This window comes from Dipodomys ordii, unplaced genomic scaffold (assembly GCF_000151885.1).
Source record: "Dipodomys ordii isolate 6190 unplaced genomic scaffold, Dord_2.0 Scaffold41, whole genome shotgun sequence".
Classification (NCBI taxonomy): domain Eukaryota; kingdom Metazoa; phylum Chordata; class Mammalia; order Rodentia; family Heteromyidae; genus Dipodomys; species Dipodomys ordii.
The window spans coordinates 8,614,235-8,614,685 of NW_012267257.1; positions in this window are offsets into that span (position 1 = coordinate 8,614,235).

Genomic DNA, 451 nt, shown 5'->3' on the forward strand with positions numbered 1-451 from the left:
TTCTATTCTATTGGTCCTGAGGTCTGTTCTTGTGTCAGTACCAAGCTGTTTTGATTACTATGGCTTTATAGTAGAGTTGAAATTTGATATTGATATTCCTCCAGCACTGTTCTTTCTGTTAAGGATCGTTTTTGCTGTTCGGGGTCTTTTATTGTTCCATATGAATTTTTGGACTGCCTCTTCTATTTCCTTGAAGAATAAGGTTGGAATATTGATAGGTATTGCATTAAATTTGTAGATAGCTTTGGGAAGTATTGCCATTTTCATGATGTTGATCCTTAGGACAGGAATCTTAAAGTGGTATATATTCCTCTTTCTCAAGAATCTCCCTCATGACTTCCATTAGTAAAAAAATAAATCTCATAAATACACTTCAGGTATAAAACTGTATTTTCACAAAGTGACAGCCACATGGCTTTGTACAGGTTTTGCCTCTATCTGGGGAAGCTCA